The sequence below is a fragment of the Myxocyprinus asiaticus genome, chromosome 9 (genome assembly GCF_019703515.2).
Source record: "Myxocyprinus asiaticus isolate MX2 ecotype Aquarium Trade chromosome 9, UBuf_Myxa_2, whole genome shotgun sequence".
Classification (NCBI taxonomy): Eukaryota; Metazoa; Chordata; class Actinopteri; order Cypriniformes; family Catostomidae; genus Myxocyprinus; species Myxocyprinus asiaticus.
Window position 1 is genome coordinate 10,011,602 of NC_059352.1, and position 19,679 is coordinate 10,031,280.

Consider the following 19,679-nt stretch of genomic DNA (forward strand, 5'->3'; position numbering starts at 1 on the left):
TCATTTTTGCTGTAAATGTTTGTGGATGAGAGAGCATAATCCTGGATTTTGCACCATTTCTGACAAGCCGCCATGAAATGCTGACATGCCTTTTATTCATACCCATCTCCATGACAACCTGAGACCTGAGCCTAGCATTGTGATCCATCACCCTGATATATCCCCTCATTTCACAGAAATACAAGACCCACATACTGGGGCAATGCACAGAAAATGAATTATGCATTCAATAGCTCATAAGGACCAAATGTATATAGCGAGATGAACACAATACCTGTATACAATATCTTTAAATATCAGGAGAGATATGAAATAAAAGGTAAATATAGGAAGAAATGAACCAAGCAATGGGTTTGATCTTACTTTTGATCTTCACTCTGCACTGTAAGGATTTGGTTCTTGCTGTTCTAAATGTAAAGATTTCATTAAAGCATGCATATTATATGTCATGCGAGTCTTCAAAGTGTTTTTCATACCTATTTCTTTATTTCTTTTTCCCTCCTCTTTACATTCTTTTGACAGTCATGAATAAAATAAATATTCATAATTATGTATTCATGTTTCAGAAAAAAACTAAATAAATAGACGGAATGCCTTTGTTCTTCTAAGGGGCCATTCGCACAGAATGCGTTCTTGTGTATAAAAAGGCCAGAAGGAGCACAATGGAACGGAATAAAAAGATGTACAGTCTGTTTAAAATTTTCAAGCAGACAAAAAGCTATGTTTTTTTTTTTTTTTTTTTTTTTTTTGCATTATTTGAGATAAATAAGTGCAATTTATGATACCCTTGTCACATTTTATTCCTGATTTGAATTACTGTACATATTCTTGACCAACAGTTTTGAAGATTTGGGTCTTTTCACATTTAACTAGAATGAAGCTGTATGACAGGAAATAGCTGTCCGGAAATGTTACCAAAATGGTTGCCGAGTGAACTAACTTGCCTTTAAGGGACTTTGCTATGGTTAAATAATAAAACAAAGCAGTAATCAAGAAAACAAAGATTTTTCTTTTAACTGGAACATTTTGCATTGACACACTTATTATTCAGGCCTCGTAAGATGATAAAAATGAGAGCACTGTCAATTCATCTTCATATGAGGCCATTTCCACTGAGGCAACACTCCAGACATTAAACTAGACCAAACGGGTTTATCTGACAATTTAGTCCCTTGATTAGTCATTCATTTGGCATGTTATCCGGTTCCTTAAGGGTTTTTTCCAGAGGAACAGTCCCCATAAGGAGCTGTGGAGTCGTATTTTAATTAGGAACTTATTAAGTAGAAAATTGTGACATCTATGAGGGGAAATAATGAAAGACATGAGAGGTAAAGGCTCGCGGCAGAAAGATCAGGGGTATAGACAGCCTTGGGCTTTCAGGGCTTTAGCCCCAAATATGGTTTACTCTCTAATGTAATTTTTTTCTAAATGTAGCTTTAAGCATCATGTGACCAGACTTTCAGAATAAACAAACAGGAAGAACATTACAATTCTGTGAAATTAATTTGTAGATGGCAGTACTTACGAAAAGATAACCAAGACTTTGAAATTACTAGACTTCTATGCATTGAGAGGAAAAAACAAAACAAAAGAATTTGGCCCTAAACTTTTTTTTAAATTTTTTTTTTATTAATTTTAATTATGTTTTAACTTTTACTCAATAATAATAACATGTTGTTTCTACATGTATTCTCTCTGTTTTACACAAACATATGTCAAATGTTTAAAGTCAGTTTGAAAAAAAAAAAAACATATTTGTTTCAGCTGAGCTATGTTTAGGGGATTGTTGCAGCATGAGTAAGAGTAAATTAATTTTCATTTTAGGGTGAACGATCCTTTTATAACATACATTTGATATTATTGATGTTTTTATTTTCATTTTAAAGTGCACTCAATTTATAATCTCTATGAAATAATTTATTCTTTCGTTAAGTGATATTCACACACTAAAATGGTTCCAAATTCAGGATTACGCAATGAGTTGTTTAATGTTAGAGTGGAGACAAAATCAAGGCCTGACCTAGCAAATGGAATGTCTCATTAAGAGAATAAGAACAAAGATTTTGGTTGGGGGACTTGAGAGGCAGGCTGATTGAGGCAATCAGACCTGCTGCAACACTGAATGCTTTCTTGTCCCTCTCTCTATTGTAGGCCGTATTTTCTGAACAATCTTGGAAGAAAGATTGGCTGAAATGTGCCTGACCTCCAAATGATTTATTTTTCGTTAAAGTTGACTCACTCTGAAGTTCTGCATGATCAAGCCATTTTACTTGAACTTTTAAGATAAATGTGCTGACAATGCTGTCCGATTTGTGTACTGTTTGACATGTTACTCTGCTTTGACTGTTTTCAGTAAAGAAATGCAGTCTGTAGGCTCTTTGGTAAGCACAATAAAATCTGCAAATCTGACAGGCAGTGTGAGCTCATCTATAGGCAACAAAGCTAAGATGGCACACATGACAGTTGATAACTGCTTCTATATTCAGAACTACATGCTAAAATGCAATTTAATTCAAAAATGGATAAGGGAAAATATTTAAGAATATTTAAGATATTCTGTCGTCATTTACTAACCCTCATTAGACTTTTTTTTTTGTCACTTATGTCTGACAGAATTCAGCGATAGTAGGTCAAAAGTTCTGCTGCTGAAATCAGTCTGTACTTACCGAAATTCAAACCACTGCCCCCAGTGGCTGAAGCTGGAAGTGTTGTTGAATGTATGGGCATGTGTGAGCACCACTTTCTGGGTGAAATGTCCACAGAGTGGCGCCAAAAGTGAGTTGTAAAGTGAGTTCTAAATTATGTAATAGTCAACAGGAATGCATATTTTATTAACCATGTGTCCTAACCCAAAACCTATCATAAACCTAACCGTCAGTGGAGTAAAAAATAATATTAAAAAATGCAAGCACTTAATCATACTCATCACTGATTATGTGTACGTGATTACTTCCTGTACTCCATGGGAACAGAAAGGTAAACACGTTTGAATTGATTTGAACTGAAAATATCTGATTGGAAATCAGCAGCCATGTCAGTAACTTGGCAGATTTTAGGGTACTGGAACATTTGGTAGCAACATGTTGATTTCCCGTGTAATCATGCTATTTTTCTATCATGGAACATAAAAGGGGATACTTAGCAGAATGGCCAAGCTGCTCTCTTCCGAACAACAAAAGTAGCCAATCAGCAGCCAGAAATGAAACTGTCTTAACCATGGTACCTTCACAGTAAAGAAAGAAGAAAGAAATGTTTATAATTATATGTTTATGTTTATAATTGAATTAATTTATAAGAAATTATTTGTGATCTGGGTGGAACCAATCTTGGGTCTGGAACAATACCACAGTTCACTAATTAGTGACCTCTGGAGTACAGTATGATGCAGGGTTTGGCGACTAACAGATATTATTAGAGGGTTGGCAAAAGTTTCAAAATAGTAGCTCTTCTGCTTGTCATCTTTTTTCTTTACTTCACACAGGTCACACAGGTGCATCACATTAACAATGGACATGAGTGACAACCACAAAGTGTCCAAATGCAGTTGTCCCAAATGGAACCAAATATATCTATTGTTTTATCTTTTGAAACCAAACAAACTTATTTTTTTTATATGTTTTATGTGGAAAGTGTGCTTGTGCTTTCTTTCTATTTTTTGTTATCTAATGCAAAGCAACTCATATATTTTTACATGTGGTTGAAGTATTCAAATAATTTTTGGGGCCATGGTAACCCTGAAGTCCGTTTTTGTTTTGTGCTGCTTTCTTTTTCTATGCAATTCTCATGTGTGGGTTGCATATTGAATGAAATTATTATAAATTAAATAAATCTATACATATTGCAGGATAAACATCTGAGTCACTCTGATGTTCGGCTGAACCTTGAGTGGCTAAGCGAGACACTCTTTCATTCACCTTGTCCTAGGTCATTAGCAAAGCCGCTGGTGTCGATGCCATTGTCATGAAACCAGCAGCATAGATGCACTGTTGTGATCGGCCCTCAATCCCCTTACGGGCTCATTACCCAACAGCTTTCAATCACATAAAGCCACTTCATTTTAATACGGTAAGGCGCTGAGAGGGCTTTTGAGCAATACACAGGGAGCTAGACAGCTGGAAAATATTGTTATGTTCCTTTGGATCCAACCGACTACCAGAAGTTAATGTGTTGAATCACTGAATAGCTTGTCTGGATGTCATTTATATCCATATTTTCTGGATTTCCATGGATGCCCTTGTTTGATCACTTGGATGGAACTTACTGATTGGGATTGTGTTTACAAAGAAGTATCATTATTAATTCTGTTGTCATAAGGTCTTTAAGTGGAATCGAGGTATTGTCATGCAAATCAGTCACTTGTCACTTAGCAAATGCTTTTCACACTAAGCGACTAACAATAATAAAATTAAAATTATGGTTCATGACCTGTCTTTAAAAAAAATTCTATCTAGGTTTTTGTATTATGCAGTGGTAAGGACATTATTTGAATAAACATTAGGGTTATATGCCCAGTTGTAACACTCATCTCCATCGTTTGATGAATAACTGTTGCCATGATTACTGAAAAAATTTACACAGATGTTTCTTAAACCAAATTCTGTTTCCGCCTGCATTAATAGCACAGTGTTAAAGCAAATATTGCTCACATTTGTGAATAAGGTGCAATCAATAAGTTTAATTACGAAAAAAGAGGCAAGTTTGCAATTAAAAGAAATACGCTGATTTTATTAAATTACTCATGACTCAACCTATTTTAGTGCATTTAGCGCCTAGTTAAACTGGATTGTAGGTCTTTAGTGAATTAGATTCAGGTTTTTGTGCTGAGATACCGCAAAAGCGCAAAAACTGTACTGAACTATAAAAACAAGCCTGTTGAGTTTCTCAATAATTGTTCATGCTGATAGTAATAAATTAGGCTACCATTAATAAAATAATAAATGCATAACAAAATGTCTGTCAATAAGTTTACATGCACTTTTAAAGTTCAGTTTCAGTAAGGAATAATCCATCATGGAAAGCTAACAGACCTACAGTACATAATGTGATTGTAGCTTGGCTTCGTCCTTCATCCCCTATACACGTTAATTGCACCACAATTGGCCTCAGCACTGGCGTTATGAAAGACAATGGTCACAAGTGGCCTTTATATAACAATTCCTCAGCTGACATCCTTTCTTTTGAATATTCGATTACACATAAGCCCCTTTCACACATACAGCCTTTTTCAAAAAATGTACAGTAATTTTCAGGTTAGAGGTCATGAGTGGACATGACCCTTTTGAAAATACTGGTAAATTTTGCTCTGGCAATTTCCCTTAATGAAAAGTTGTATCATTACCTATATATTTCCATATTGATGGTATGTGTAAACAGAGCCATAAGATTACCAGTTTAGGTAAGGACAAGATCAGGACATGCTGACGTAAGAAAGTTCTAACAGAAATGACAAATTTACTCCGTGCCATAACACTGGTGAATCGGAAGTAAGACAAATGTCAACAAATTGGCCAGAATGTGAAACTAGAGCACTTTTTTGGCAAAAAATGTAAAACATCACCAACATTACCGACCGCATATGTTCAGAATTCAGATACAAAATAATACCTGCCATGTTTTCAGACAAGAAGCCTACATTTCTGGCACAGCCGTGTAGATGTCATTTTCGGTGTCACAGAGTTTAACGGCATTTGGTGCTGATGTGTGAATGGTACTAGCAAAATGGAAAAAAAGACGAAAAAGTTGTTGCATGTGTCAGTAGCACATGTGGTACATTTACCATTAAAGGCAACCAAATGGTTTTCCTGTAATTTACTTGGTTGCATGTGTGAAAGGGGCTATTGTGTCATGTATCATACAATAGACTGTAGACTGCTTGACTGCAAAAACCTGCAGTAGCTTGACTGCACGTGTAAATGTACTGTATGATCATCTTGTAAACGTGTATGATTTTAGGGTTATTTCTGTTATTTTTTGTACGATAAACTATTTTAGTACTGTATTGTGTTGCCACTTGATGCGCAGTATAAAATCTGAGTCTTAAAGCAAAATCAGTTGAGAACCACTGCAGAAGAGAAATAACAGGTTGAGAGTGAACAGCCACTTTTACAACACTTTAAGGACTTGGAAGACTAATGCAAGCAGATCAAACCTTTTTTTTTAATATAATATAGCACACTGCTGGACACCCAAGTGACTTCTTCTGTGAAATTAGAAAATTGGCACTCCATAGACAGGTCGAAGAGTCAGGAAAGATGCCCGACTGGTAAAAATAATGAAAAGTGCCAACTGAGGAGTGCAACCACCCCTGGACCTGTTAGCTTCTAACTCGGCTCACATTTGCACCATTTTATTTTCCCTCAGGCCTCTAAAGATGCTCATCTCTGCACCAGAGTACCTGAAACTGGGTCAGGGCTCTCCTCGCATTTCATTTTATGTCCTCTGTACTGCACACAGTCTTAATTGATTCTCTTAGTATCTGGGGTTTTGAAGTGTGCTACTAAAATAAAAGTTAGCTGTGTGAAAAGAGCACTCCTTTTTTTCTGTTGAGAGGGCCTAATTAGCATACGGGGCCTGAGGTAGTTTGTCGCCGACCCGTCTTTATGTCTTGGGAGCATTCTAGGATGAGTTGAATGGCTCTATCTCGCCCAAAATAACCTGGCTTACTGTCTGACATGTAGCCCAGTTGAGAGTTCTATTTTCATAAGTGTTGCATTCATTTCACTGAGCTCCTTGGGAGAATGGCATCCCGGCAAGCCGGCAGAGTGACTTGGAGTCTCTCACTAGTGTAGATGTATTTCAGGCTGTATTTTCAGTTGACAAATTGCACCAGTGTTTCTCTGAGTTCAGAGCCAGGGGAAATCAAACAGCTGCAGAGAGACAGATCGTGCATAATTTTGTGTCCCCTTTATTCACAGAAACATTCTCCATGACTAGAGAGTTGGGCATCTTTGTTTTTAGTACACTTATCTATTCATTCACTGTTACTTGGCAACTACTCATTAATTTAAAAGGATCTTATCTTAGTAACTGTGTAATAATTTAATAATAATTTCATTTAACATGACCAATTTCCAACCTCTCTCAGACCCTTGGAAATATATAGGCTGATTTTGTTACAGTTTCCTTTAAGGCCTTTAAGACAGTGATCACACAGGAACTCGAAATGTTATGTAGAGCCCTACTAAATCTATTAGTAGTCTATTCATTGTTCTTTCATAACTTTAAAGGCTTTAATCTTTACAATTTTATGTAAATTGGGTATACAAAATTATTTTTCAACAATGCGTTTTGTAACACTGTCTAAAAGGGTAAAAAAAAAAAAAAGGTGTTTGTTGTTGTTTATTTTTGGTTTGTAATTTTATATTTGTCATTTTATGTTTAAAAGTTTAAAATTGATGTGGAAGTGGTAGCAATAATAGGAAGGTGTATTTTAGGAGATACCTTTAAATTGTTTAGAAATGAAGTGTTTATAATCTGACCCCTAGAGTTCAAGGGGCGGGGTCACGAGAGAAAAAGAGGAGATTTTTCTAGAGAGTTCGGGAGTGCAAGAAGCAAGAGAAAAGAGTACACACATGTAGTGTCTAAAGACTAAGAAAAAGAAAAGGATTTTGATTTGAAAGTAGAAACATTGAACAGCTTAAAGACTGTTGATGGGAGGAACTGAGTGTCGACAAGACGCTGAGCTCAAAAATTATAGTTTAAATTCAACAGTTGCGTGAACCTAAAGTGTGTGCGTGCGCAACGCTCCAAGAGAGTGTCGCAGTTTATCTTGTTTTTTTTTGTTTCATCTGTGAAAGTATTCGGAAGAGAGACAATACCCGTGTTTTATTTTACATTAAAGTGTTAAGAAATGGTTGAAGTGTTCGGAGCTCAAGGGATGACTGAGTGAATGCGGAGCGATTTATTAGGAGAGACCGACGTGCTTTCGTGGCCTGTGCTGATCGGGCCTATCTACAAGATGGAGGATTTGCCTGGACATGTCATCCGATTCATCTTTGGAAGAGATGGTTTGTGATGGATGCATGGATGACTGGATCTGCTGATCATTTCATTGGTGCATCTTCGAATCTGGTACTGTGTTGTTTTTGGAATCGCTTTCTTGTGGGATCTTGTGAGTACTCCTAACTGTTCGCTAACACATTAATTTGAGCTCTTACCTTGCGCGCCTACAAGAGACGTAAATCCCAGCTGGGTAATTTTCTTTTTTTTAATTATTTGTTTGGGAATGTATTTTATTTTGAGTATAATGTGAATCTGAATGTTTCATATTTAGTGTGAAATTTGTATTCCATGTGATCACTCATTTGAATTTATTTTTTTTTAAAGTTCTTTTGTTTCATATGTGTTGATTTCAATTAACAGTGTTATTAGTTGCTTCAGTTTCAAAGGGAAATAAGAGAAAAAAAAAATCAAAAGAATAAATAGTGTTTTAGTATTTTAATCTCCTGTGATCTTTCTGCAGAGAAAGGGGGAGGTTAAAGGGGACATCTGAGTAAATTTCGTTGAGATTGGGGTTTACACGATGTAATGTGGGCACAGTGGTTCATCTACAAAGTTATTTCCAAATGTAACATTAGATATTAAACAGTAAAAATCTGAAGGTCCTGGGTTGTATTTAATTATTAGACATTACTTGGTTAATAAATACTCTTTATGACTAAAGTAAATTTAGATGTGCCTCTCACCCGTAGTTTTTTTAGTTTGAATTTCCCCTAGACATACTTGTATTTTGAGCCAGTGCATTGGTGAGAGGGCTACATTTGTGGGGGCTCGTCCGGGATTATCTTTCAGACTGTTCCCCCTCCCCCCCTTTCTTTCTAGAAACTGAATTTACTGTGTTCTTTGATAATTTGGAGTGATTTATGTGCAAACTGTGAATTTTTTTTAGAATTCTATTGACAAAGTGTACAAGGGCGTTAAGGCTTAACAGCTATTATCTCTTTATTTACAGACACATTGTTTAAAGACACAGATGAGAAATATGGATGTAAGTGAGGTCATTGCTTGGTGTAGTGAGAAGAATGTTGCATTTGAGAATGCAATTATCTTAAGTAATGTACCTTCAGACTGTGAAGACAGGATTGTATACCATGTGCTTGATTCCATTTTAGGCATGAGTAAGTGCAAAGTGCGTGGCCGTCGTTCTGATATGACTAAACAGCAGCAGTTTGTCTTAATTGAAACAGTTAGCAAGGTTTCTGAAATGTCTATTCCTGCTGAAATTGGAGGGCCTGATGTAGGTACATGGTACACACAAGTTGTAAGTGTTACTACTCGAACACCTGAGCAAAACAGCGGTGATGAGTTTCATTCAAAACTGTTTTCTTTCTTGCTTAAAGAGGGAAAATCTCTAGCTGACGTCCCAAGCATGGTTTCCCCTGCACCCACTCTTAATACTGAGCTTGTTGATGCTATTACCTCTCTTGTCCAGAAGTGTAATGCTGTTTCACCTGCTGAGGGGTCCAGCTATAGAAAGCTACGTACCTTCTCCGGGTTGACACCCACACCCAACGGTGAGGATGAGTATGAGGTTTGGGCTGAACAGACTACACACATTCTTGAAGAGTGGCAGTGCCCTGATAACGTTAAGAAACAAAGACTTGTTGAATGTCTTAGGGGTCCGGCAGCAGACATTGTTAGATTTGAAAAAACTGGGAATCCACTAGCAACTTCCAGTGATTATCTCAGTGCACTTGAGTCAGCATTTGGCACCACAGAAAATGCTGCTGATCTGATGTTAAAGTTTCGGAGTACTTTTCAGAATGTGGGAGAAAAGCTCTCAACATACATACTGAGACTAGACAAGTTGTTACACAGTATTTTGCACAAAAGAGGCATTGATCTCTCTGAAATGAACCAGTTTCGTATGCAGCAGATAATCAGAGGAGCCCTTCCTAGTGACATGGTAGCTCTTCGCTTGAGGATGACACACAAATTGTGTGACCCACCATCCTTCAATGAACTTTTGAAAGAGGTTAGGGAAGAAGAGAACATGATGCACAGTCGAAACTCAGTCCAGCCTAAGGTAGCTGTGTCTGCTGTGTCTTCCACAAAGAGCGAGGCATCTGTTAAAACTAATCCTGCTGATTCAGAAATTGAGAAATTGAAAAAAGAGATTAGAGGGTTGAAGAGTGAGGTGTCACGCTTATCAATTGCAGCAAGTGAAACTGTGACTCAGGACATTCCTGCAATGCATAGCCTAACTACATCTACAGAGAGGAGAACACCAAACAGAGCACATGTGGGTAACTCAAACATCTTCTGCTATAAGTGTGGTGAAGATGGGCACTTACAGCGTGACTGTGTTATTGAGGAAAATTTGAGGAAAGTAAATCAGCGACTCATCAGATTGAAACGGCCGACGGGAAACTTCCCCGGGGCTCAGTAGAGGAACGGCCTGAAGCTCCAGGTAAGACACGTTCCACAAAGTGCAAGAGAGTGAAAGCAGAGCAAGTTGTTCTCCCAGGCGGGTTAGTTGGAACCAGCTCTATCCTTCCTATTCAGATAGAAGGCATTTATGCGAAAGCTTTGCTCGATAGTGGGTCGCAAGTTACTCTGCTGAACAGATCCTTTTATGATAAGTATCTGAAGCATCTGCCATTGACACCAATTGAAAATTTGGAAATATGGGGCCTAAGTTCTCAACAGTACCCATATGATGGCTGTTTGTCTCTGAGGCTTGAGTTTCTGGGATCTGTAGCTGGAGTGGCAGAGACCATCGAAGCACTTGTGTTGGTTTGTCCTGACCCCATTGTAAAAGGAGCCATTGATATTCTGGTGGGAACAAACACATCCGTGGTGAAGAAGCTGGTAGAAGTTTGCCAGGAGAAAATGGGAAATGATTTTCTGCATACCATGACTGTTCATCCTGAGATTAGAATTGCCTATGAACGGGTTATTGCTGTTAGCAAGTGTGATGTCGACGACAGTAGAGGCACCGTCTGGTTTCCTCGCCTTAAGCCGTTGAAGTTGACTCCAGGAGAGAGTGTGAGGGTCTCTGGAATCCTGAAGTACCCCGTTACCTCGTCTGCTAAAACCCTGTTAGTAGATCAGCCTGAGGAGTCCCGGTTTCCTGAGGAACTGCTAGTGAGAGCTGAGGTGCAGTCTGCTTCTGTTGTCCAGTCCAAGAGAATTGGAGTCACTATTAGGAATGTCTCTTCTCGCCCAGTGACAATTAAGAGGGGAATGCCTATTGCCCATGTGTTTCCTGTTGATGTTGTGCCTACCGTCTCTAAACCCAGAGAGAGTAGGGGCCAAACCAAACTGTCCCCGGATTCATTTGACTTTGGTGATTCTTCTGTGTCTAAAGAATGGAAACAGCGGTTGGCCAAAAAGATGTTGGAGCGAAAGGATGTTTTCTCCTGTGATGAATTCGATGTGGGATGTTCAAAGAGTACTCAACACCACATCAGACTGACAGAGGATAAGCCTTTTCGTGAGAGGTCCCGACGGCTTCCACCGGCCGACATTGAGGATGTTAGTCAGCATTTGGAGAAGCTGAAGGAGGCTGGTATTATTGCTGAGTCCAGAAGTCCCTACACTTCACCGATTGTCGTAGTCCGGAAAAAGAACGGACAGATAAGGATGTGTGTAGACTACAGAACGTTGAACCGTCACACAATCCCTGACCAATACACCGTTCCCCGCATTGAAGATGCTCTGGCCTGCTTAAATGGAAGCCAGTGGTTCAGTGTATTGGACCTTAGGAGTGGATATTATCAGATTCCCCTGAGTGAAGAAGACCAAGAAAAGACAGCTTTCATCTGCCCAATGGGGTTTTACCAATTCCAGCGGATGCCACAAGGGATTTGTGGAGCTCCCTCGACCTTCCAGCGAGTGATGGAAAAGACGGTGGGAGATATGAACCTGTTGGAAGTGTTGGTCTACTTGGATGACCTCATTATATTCGGACGGACTTTGGAGGAGCATGAGGAGAGGCTGCTCAAGGTGCTGGACCGCTTGCAGAGCGAAGGGTTGAAGTTGTCGCTGGACAAGTGCACCTTTTGTCAGACTTCTGTCAGCTATGTTGGGCATATTGTGTCTCAAGATGGTGTCTCAACTGATCCCTCCAAAATTGAAGCTGTCAAATCTTGGCCCAGACCTCAGAACGTGACAGAGCTACGCTCGTTTTTAGGTTTCTGTGGGTATTATAGGCGTTTTGTAAAAGACTACTCTAAAGTGTCTTATCCCTTGAATCAGCTGTTGCAGGGTTGTCTTCCAAATAAAAGTCTGAAAAAGAACAGAGCAGAACATAACCTAGAAAAGGTGTGTTATAAAGCACCAGATCCATTTGGTAATAGATGGAGTGTTAGTTGTGAAGCTGCTTTCAGAGAGTTGAAAGAAAGGCTTACTCAGGCTCCTGTGTTGGCCTTTGCAGACCCCAGCTACCGTATGTGTTGCATGTTGATGCCTGTTGTGAAGGGCTGGGTGGGGTGTTGTACCAAGACCAAGGGCAGGGGTTGCGTCCTGTAGCATTTGTCAGCAGAAGTTTGACACCTTCTGAAAAGAATTACCCAGTCCATAAACTTGAGTTTTTGGCATTAAAGTGGGCAGTCGTTGATAAGTTACATGATTACCTGTACGGAGCTAAGTTTGAGGTGCAGACAGACAACAACCCGCTAACTTATGTTCTAACCACATCAAAATTAGATGCTGCAGGGCATAGGTGTTTGGCGGCTTTATCTGCCTATGATTTCAGCCTTAAGTACAGGCCTGGTAAACAGAACATAGATGCTGATGCTTTATCCCGTCGACCTCACCAGAGAGTGGAGGATGAGAAGGGTTGGACAAATATTTCGTCTTCCGGTGTGAGATCCCTGTGTAAGCTGCCAGAGCTTGAAAAGTCATGTGGTGTTTTGAGCTGTTATGGAGTTGTCACCTCTTTAGGGGGGTCCCCAGTATCAGTCCCCACAGCTTACTGCAATTTAGCCACATTAGACACTAACCTTATTCCTAAACTGAGTTCTTTTGATCTGTCTCTCTCTCAGCAGAAAGATCCTTGTTTTGGTGAGATATGGAGAGCACTGAAAGTAGGAGATTCAAACAAGGTGAACAGGAAAGTTCATAAAGACCTTCCCGTGGTTATGAGGGAGTGGGAGAGGTTAGGAATGGAAGGTGGTGTGATGTTCCGTCGCACTCAGGCAGCAAACAAGGCAAGACTAAAACAGTTGTGTTTACCTCAGAAATTTCATGATGCAGTTCTCAAGTCACTGCATGATGATTCTGGCCACTTAGGTTTTGACAAGACCTATGGGTTTGTAAGAGAGCGCTTTTATTGGCCACGAATGAAGACAGATGTGGAACAGTACTGTCAGACTTGTGCTCGGTGTGTTCAGAGGAAGACATTACCAAAAAGAGTTGCACCTTTGTCACACTTGTCTAGCACAGGACCTATGGACCTGCTGTGTATGGATTTTCTTTCCATTGAGCCTGACTCCAGTAACATCTGCAATGTTCTAGTCATCACTGACCATTACACCAGATATGCGCAAGCTTTCCCCACCAAAGACCAGAAGGCATCAACTGTAGCTAAGGTACTGTGGGAGAAGTATTTCATTCACTATGGACTGCTGAAACGCATTCACTCGGATCAAGGAAGAGATTTTGAGAGTCGACTCATCTTTGAGTTGTTGGACATCTTGGGGGTGGAGAAATCCAGAACAACCCCATATCACCCTCAGGGTGATCCACAACCAGAACGATTTAATCGGACGCTGTTGGACATGTTGGGGACTTTAGACCCAAAACAGAAGCAGCATTGGAGTCGACATATTGGACACCTTGTTCACGTGTATAACTGCAGTCAGAATGAAGCCACAGGTTTTTCTCCTTACTTCTTAATGTTTGGAAGGGAAGCCAGATTGCCCATTGATCTGAGTTTTGGTGTGTCAAGTGATGGTACCTCCACTAAGTCTTACCAGCGATTTGTCAAGAACATGCAAAGAGAATTGAAAGTTGCATATGAGTTGGCTGAAGCTACCGCTAGAAAGAAGAATGAAGGAAACAAGAGGAGGTACGATCAGAGACTTCATTACTCGCATCTTGTTCCTGGTGATAGAGTTCTAATCCGAAATTTGGGACTGCAAGGAAAGAATAAATTGGCTGACCGGTGGAATTCTGTGCCATACATTGTTCAGAGCCAAATGCCAAACCTACCTGTATTTCGTTTAAAGCCAGAAGATGGTAGGGGACCTGTTAAGATTCTTCATCGGAATCATATTCTTCCTGTTGGACAGAATTTGAGACAGCGGCATATCGTAGACATTGTTCCAAAACCTAGAAAGAGAGTTCTGAGGAATAGGAAGAATGCTGAACAGAATCCGAGTACAGAACAGGAAGTTGAGAATGCACCTGTAGAACAGGAAGCAGAAACCAGAGTTAACCAGAATTTCGATGAGAGTTCAGAAAGTTCTAATAGTGATGATGAAATGTATGGAACTTGGTTTCATGTTCCTGAAGAACTCTTTCTGACTCCAGAGAGTGGAGAACTCGCTCAAAACAATGAAGAGGTTTCTGATGATGCTGTTCAGGAGAATGTTGAGCAGAATGTTCATGATAACATTGAGCAATCTAAAGAAAAAGTTGAGACAAATGAATCTGTAGAGTCTGTTTCAAGACTGCTATCAGAAATTGACTCTGACAACTTGCAAAATGTGAGCAGAGTGTCAAAGATATGTGATGATGTTGCAAGTGAGGTGCAAGACCTCTCAAACGTGAATGAGACTGGTGTAAATCAAGGTATCTCTGCTGAGATGATGGAAAATTGTAGAAGGTCTCAAAGAGAAAGAACTGTGCCTAAGAGGTTTACTTATGATACTATTGGGGAGCCAAAATTTGAGCCTGTCATTGCTCAAACTAAAGTTGTAAGTCCTGTTAGATACTGTTCTACAGTGTTTTTACGGATGAATGTGCCTTCAAAAAGGTTAGGTACCTGTTCAGTTAACTTACCTATCAGACATTAATTTGAGTGATTAATTCAAGTCTTGACATGGGTCTATCGTGATATTATCTTGTTCATTTATTTGAAAAGTGTATATGTGTCTATATATGTGAAAAGAGCTAAGATAACAAAATGAATGTTCAAAAAAAAGGTTACTGAAGGTACTGTATTGTGTTTCACTCATGGGAAATGTAAATTGTGTGATACTATGTTTTCCCTCGTTATGAGGACATAACGATTTTTGGTGGGGGGAGAATGTAGAGCCCTACTAAATCTATTAGTAGTCTATTCATTGTTCTTTCATAACTTTAAAGGCTTTAATCTTTACAATTTTATGTAAATTGGGTATACAAAATTATTTTTCAACAATGCGTTTTGTAACACTGTCTAAAAGGGTAAAAAAAAAAAAAAGGTGTTTGTTGTTGTTTATTTTTGGTTTGTAATTTTATATTTGTCATTTTATGTTTAAAAGTTTAAAATTGATGTGGAAGTGGTAGAAATAATAGGAAGGTGTATTTTAGGAGATACCTTTAAATTGTTTAGAAATGAAGTGTTTATAATCTGACCCCTAGAGTTCAAGGGGCGGGGTCACGAGAGAAAAAGAGGAGATTTTTCTAGAGAGTTCGGGAGTGCAAGAAGCAAGAGAAAAGAGTACACACTTGTAGTGTCTAAAGACTGAGAAAAAGAAAAGGATTTTGATTTGAAAGTAGAAACATTGAACAGCTTAAAGACTGTTGATGGGAGGAACTGAGTGTCGACAAGACGCTGAGCTCAAAAATTATAGTTTATATTCAACAGTTGCGTGAACCTAAAGTGTGTGCGTGCGCAACGCTCCAAGAGAGTGTCGCAGTTTATCTTGTTTTTTTTTGTTTCATCTGTGAAAGTATTCGGAAGAGAGACAATACCCGTGTTTTATTTTACATTAAAGTGTTAAGAAATGGTTGAAGTGTTCGGAGCTCAAGGGATGACTGAGTGAATGCGGAGCGATTTATTAGGAGAGACCGACGTGCTTTCGTGGCCTTGTGAGTACTCCTAACTGTTCGCTAACACATTAATTTGAGCTCTTACCTTGCGCGCCTACAAGAGACGTAAATCCCAGCTGGGTAATTTTCTTTTTTTTAATTATTTGTTTGGGAATGTATTTTATTTTGAGTATAATGTGAATCTGAATGTTTCATATTTAGTGTGAAATTTGTATTCCATGTGATCACTCATTTGAATTTATTTTTTTTTAAAGTTCTTTTGTTTCATATGTGTTGATTTCAATTAACAGTGTTATTAGTTGCTTCAGTTTCAAAGGGAAATAAGAGAAAAAAAAATCAAAAGAATAAATAGTGTTTTAGTATTTTAATCTCCTGTGATCTTTCTGCAGAGAAAGGGGGAGGTTAAAGGGGACATCTGAGTAAATTTCGTTGAGATTGGGGTTTACACGATGTAATGTGGGCACAGTGGTTCATCTACAAAGTTATTTCCAAATGTAACATTAGATATTAAACAGTAAAAATCTGAAGGCCCTGGGTTGTATTTAATTATTAGACATTACTTGGTTAATAAATACTCTTTATGACTAAAGTAAATTTAGATGTGCCTCTCACCCGTAGTTTTTTTAGTTTGAATTTCTCCTAGACATACTTGTATTTTGAGCCAGTGCATTGGTGAGAGGGCTACAGTTACTACAGAATTTTGCCATACCCTGAAATCGACTCTGCCAAAATACTGACAAGTGGCATCCCCCATCAGACATTTTTACATCAGTTCAAATGTGTTAACCTTTTCCTATGGCACTAGCGTGTTGCGCCAGAAGCCTCAGAGACAGGGGTTCTGGTCCTGTGGAAACCAGGAAATAATCACGTTTACATAAACAATGATTAATATGATTCAGAGGTTTCATTTTCCCTCCAAGGTTACATTTTTACATACTAACCAATGGTTAGGTTTAGGGTTGGGGTTTAGCATTTCCCCCAGAAAATGGAGCTCACATGTGCCCATTCGTTCAGCAACACTTCCAGCTTTGACTAATGTCTTTCAATGTAAAAAATACCATAGTGAACAGTACATTAACATGTGCACTACTGACAACCGGACATTGGCAATGCTTATGAATGGCTACAAGTTTTGTTTCTTCTAATGAAAATTTAAAAAAAAAAAAAAATGCATGCCAAAACAAACCAACTCTCCTCTTACATAATAAGGTTAATTAATTTAAGGATGATTACTTGGGCATTTAATTAGACTGTTATGGTAAAATATTCACCTTGCAGTGCTCTTTTACTCTCATTAGACCCATCCTATGGCCTTTGATGCTCTCCTCTTTGCATCATTCCTTCATTAGTTGCCTTTTGCTTTAATGAGAGCATTCCTGTCTTTATTCTGATGCACAGACACGCAGTAATTTGCACATCTTAAAGCAAATCTGTACTCCCCAAAACTTGCAGGATGTTGTTAGTGCAACAAAAAATGCTTTCAGAAAAATAACAACGCTCCCTTATCCTTTTATGCTGCATCTGTCGGCACGTTTCAAAGCACCAAACTTTATGTGTAGACTTATTCTCAGGAAAAAGGAGAGTTGTTTTATCAGGTGCAGGTGAGTTTAAAGGAATAGTTCACGCAAAAGTGAAAACTGTCATTAATCACTCACTGTTGTCACATTGTTTTAAACCCTGTATGATTTTTTTCTGTGAAACAAAAAATAGACATTTTGAAGAATCTTCATGGAAGTCTTTTCCACACAATGACCATTCATAGTGACCACAACTGTTAAGCTCCAAAAATGAAAAACACCAAAAAATCATAATAAAAGTAGTCCATACAACTTGTGCGCTACATTCTAAGTCTTCTGAAACCAAATGTAAGTCATTATTCACTGATATTCTTCCTCTCCAGTGAGCTGTTAACTCAAAAACAGTTGCGACCGGATCACTAAGTAAATTTAAGTCGAGAACTGGATCATTCTGATTTGTGAACTAATTGTTCATTCTGACTTGGGAATCGATCAACCTGTTCATTAATAAAAACCAACTCAAAAGAATAATTTGTTCATGAATCAAACAGGCTCATTTCACAAGTTCAACTCTGACTAAATGAGTCTGACTGAACCATATGGTCACTGCAGTTCTCGATTCAACAACTCACTGGAAAGGAAGATTTTTAATACAGCACACAAGTTTAATGGACCACATTTATGGTTTATTGGTGTGTTTTTTGCCTTTTTTTTTTTTTTTTTCATTTTTGGAGCTTAACTGCTGTGGTTACTATGAACTGTCATTGTATTGAAATTACAAAAAGTGTGTGAAGATTATTCAAAATTCTGCTTTTGGGTTCTACAGAAACAATAACATCATACAAGTTTAGAATGACATGAGAGTGAGTAAATGACACAATTTTCATTCTTTTGGATGATGGACTTCACAGAAGTCTTTTTCAGAATCAGAATCAGAATCAAAATGAGCTTTATTGCCAAGTATGCTTACACATATAAGGAATTTGTCTTGGTGACAGGAGCTTCCAGTACACAACAACACTAAAACGGCAACAATACTTTTAAAAAATAATTAAAATTGAATAAAAAATAGTTCAATATTGAAAAAAAAATATATATATATATATATACACACACACACACACACACATATATATATATATATATATATATATATATATATATATATATATATATACACTATATTGCCAAAAGTATTCGCTCATCTGCCTTTAGACGCATATGAACTTAAGTGACATCCCATTCTTAATCCATAGGGTTTAATATGACGTCGGCCCACCCTTTGCGGCTATAACAGCTTCAACTCTTCTGGGAAGGCTTTCCACAAGGTTTAGGAGTGTGTTTATGGGAATTTTTGACCATTCTTCCAGAAGCGCATTTGTGAGGTCAGACACTGATGTTGGACGAGAAGGCCTGGCTCGCAGTCTTCGCTCGCTCTAATTCATCCCAAAGGTGCTCTGTCGGGTTGAGGTCAGGACTCTGTGCAGGCCAGTCAAGTTCTTCCACACCAAACTCGCTCATCCATGTCTTTATGGACCTTGCTTTGTGCACTGGTGCGCAGTCATGTTGGAACAGGAAGGGGCCATCCCCAAACTGTTCCCACAAAGTTGGGAGCATGGAATTGTCCAAAATCTCTTGGTATGCTGAAGCATTCAGAGTTCCTTTCACTGGAACTAAGGGGCCAAGCCCAGCTCCTGAAAGACAACCCCACACCATAATCCCCCCTCCACCAAACTTCACAGTTGGCACAATGCAGTCAGACAAGTACCGTTCTCCTGGCAACCGCCAAACCCAGACTCGTCCATCAGATTGCCAGATGGAGAAGCGTGATTTGTCACTCCAGAGAACGCGTCTCCACTGCTCTAGAGTCCAATGGCGGCGTGCTTTACACCACTGCATCTGACGCTTTGCATTGCACTTGGTGATGTATGGCTTGGATGCAGCTGCTTGGCCATGGAAACCCATTCCATGAAGCTCTCTACGCACTGTTCTTGAGCTAATCTTAAGGCCACATGAACTTTGGAGGTCTGTAGCGATTGACTCTGCAGAAAGTTGGCGACCTCTGCGCACTATGTGCCTCAGCATCCGCTGACCCCGCTCTGTCATTTTACATGGCTTACCACTTCTTGGCTGAGTTGCTGTCATTCCCAATCGCTTCCACTTTGTTATAATACCACTGACAGTTGACTGTGGAATATTTAGTAGCGAGGAAATTTCACGACTGGACTTGTTGCACAGGTG

At 38.9% G+C, this 19,679-nt stretch overlaps 1 protein-coding gene across 6 annotated transcripts in view; it reads left to right on the top strand.

Moving 5' to 3' along the window:
* The window catches only part of LOC127445927 (metabotropic glutamate receptor 4-like), a 295,001-nt gene that overhangs the window by 49,224 nt on the left and 226,098 nt on the right, over positions 1-19,679 (top strand). For 2 of the 6 annotated variants that reach the window (XM_051706433.1, XM_051706435.1), the window contains exon 1: positions 15,431-16,041. The exons of 1 other annotated variant lie outside the window; for it this stretch is intronic. The gene's annotated coding sequence lies outside the window, so the exon portion shown is untranslated. Of the gene's footprint in view, positions 1-8,043; positions 8,192-15,430; positions 16,042-19,679 lie in introns of those variants that run through there. 3 more of the 6 variants (XM_051706436.1, XM_051706437.1, XM_051706432.1) reach the window with 3 other exon arrangements.